This window comes from Neomonachus schauinslandi, chromosome 1 (assembly GCF_002201575.2).
Source record: "Neomonachus schauinslandi chromosome 1, ASM220157v2, whole genome shotgun sequence".
NCBI classification, from domain to species: domain Eukaryota; kingdom Metazoa; phylum Chordata; class Mammalia; order Carnivora; family Phocidae; genus Neomonachus; species Neomonachus schauinslandi.
In genome coordinates, this window is record NC_058403.1 from 189378561 (window position 1) to 189381268 (window position 2708).

The following is a 2708-nucleotide window of genomic DNA, read 5'->3' on the forward strand; positions in this document are numbered from 1 at the left end:
TTTTTTTTTTTTTTTTTTAACATATAATGTATTATTTGTTTTAGAGGTACAGGTCTATGATTCAACAGTCTTACACAATTCACAGCGCTAACCATAGCCCATACCCTCCTCAGTGTCTTATCACCCAGCCACTCCATCCCTCCCACCCCCCACCACTCCAGCAACCCTGTTTGTTTCCTGAGATTAAGAATTCCTCATATCAGTGAGATCATATGATACATGTCTTTCTCTGATTGACTTATTTCGCTTAGCATAATACCCTCTAGTTCCATCCACATCATTGCAAATGGCAAGATTTTGGGGTTTTTTGATGGTAGCATAATATTCCATTGTATATATATATACCACATCTTCTTTATCCATTCGTCTGTTGATGGACATCTGGGCTCTTTCCATAGTTGGGCTATTGTGGACATTGCTGCTATAAACATTGGGGTTCACATACCCCTTCGGATCATTACATTTGTATCTTTTGGGGTAAATACCCAGTAGTGCAATTGCTAGGTCGTAGGGTAGCTCTATTTTCTACTTTTTGAGGAACCTCCATACTGTTTTCCAAAGTGGCTGCACCAGCTTGCATTCCCACCAACAGTATAGGAGGGTTCCCCTTTTTCCACATCCTTGCCAACATCTGTCGTTTCCTGACTTGTTAATTTTAGCCATTCTGACTGGTGTGAGGTGGTATCTCATTGAGGTTTTGATTTGTATTTCCCTGATGCCAAGTGATATTGAGCACTTTTTCATGTGTCTGTTGGCCATTTGGATGTCTTCTTTGGAAAAATGTCTGTTCATGTCTTCTGCCCATTTCTTGATTGGATTCTTTGTTCTTTGGGTGTTGAGTTTGATAAGTTCTTTATAGATTTTGGATACTAACCCTTTATCTGATATGTCATTTGCAAATATCTTCTCCCATTCTGTCGGTTGTCTTTTGGTTTTGTTGACTGTTTCCTTTGCTGTGCAAAAGCTTTTTATCTTGATGAAGTCCCAATAGTTCATTTTTGCCCTTGCTTTCCTTGCCTTTGGCGATGTTTCTAGGAAGAAGTTGCTGCAGCTGAGGTCAAAGAGGTTGCTGCCAGTGTTCTCCTCTAGGATTTTGATGGATTCCTGTCTCACATTGAGGTCTTTCAACCATTTGGAGTCTATTTTTGTGTGTGGTGTAAGGAAAGGGTCCAGTTTCATTCTTCTGCTTGTGGTTGTCCAATTTTCCCAACACCATTTGTTGAAGAGGCTGTCTTTTTTCCACTGGACATTCTTTCCTGCTTTGTCGAAGATTAGTTGACCATAGAGTTGAGGGTCCACTTCTGGGCTCTCTATTCTGTTCCATTGATCTATGTGTCTGTTTTTGTGCCAGTACCATACTGTCTTGATGATGACAGCTTTGTAATAGAGCTGGAAGTCCGGAATTGTGATGCCGCCAGCTTTGCTTTTCTTTTTCAACATTCCTCTGGCTATGCGGGGTCTTTTCTGGTTCCATACAAAATTTAGGATTATTTGTTCCATTTCTTTGAAAAAAGTGGATGGTATTTTGATAGGGATTGCATTAAATGTGTAGATTGCTCTAGGTAGCATTGACATCTTCACAAAATTTGTTCTTCCAATCCATGAGCATGGAACATTTTTCCATTTCTTTGTGTCTTCCTCAATTTCTTTCATGAGTATTTTATAGTTTTCTGAGTACGGGTTCTTTGCCTCTTTGGCTAGATTTATTCCTAGGTATCTTACGGTTTTGGGTGCAGTTGTAAATGGGATCGACTCCTTAATTTCTCTTTCTTCTGTCTTATTGTTGGTGTATAGGAATGCCACTGATTTCTGTGCATTGATTTTATATCCTGCCACTTTACTGAATTCCTGTATGAGTGCTAGCAGTTTTGGGGTGGAATCTTTTGGGTTTTCCACATAAAGTATCATATCATCTGCAAAGAGTGAGAGTTTGACTTCTTTGCCGATTCGGATGCCTTTGATTTCTTTCTGTTGTCTGATTGCTGTGGCTAGGACTTCTAATACCATGTTGAATAGCAGTGGTGACAGTGGGCATCCCTGCCATGTTCCTGACCTTAGGGGGAAAGCTCTCAGTTTTTCACCATTGAGAATGATATTCGCTGTGGGTTTTTCATAGATGGCTTTTATGATATTGAGATATGTACCCTCTATCCCTATACTCTGAAGAGTTTTGATCAAGAAAGGATGTACTTTGTCAAATGCCTTTTCTGCATCTATTGAGAGGATCATATGGTTCTTGTTATTTCTTTTATTAATGTATCACATTGATTGATTTGCGGATGTACTTTTTTTATCTGACTTTTTTTCTTTCTTAACATTTTATTAATATAGTATTTATTTGTCTTCCCTCTGTCAAACCCTGAGCCGACCGCTTTCCCCACCCTGCCTGGTGATATATAGGAAAAAGACTATACAAAGCAGATGAGACATGGGAGAAAGAACCATAAATGGTGGAGAGGGCTCCTTAACATGGTGAAGAGAATGGAAAAGGCTACCATTAGGCAAAAGAGGCCCATGGCCTCTGAGATGGAAAAGCCCAGAATGGCATAGGAGAAGAGCTGTTGCTTCAAAGAAAAGTTCCTGGCATAACCAGTGATAAGGCTCCCAAACACAGTCCCAAGCCCAGCCCCAGAGCCAACCATCCTGCTATGACAGCCGCAGCCCTAATGAATTTAGCTACTATTTGAAATGGCACTGGTTTGAAAGTT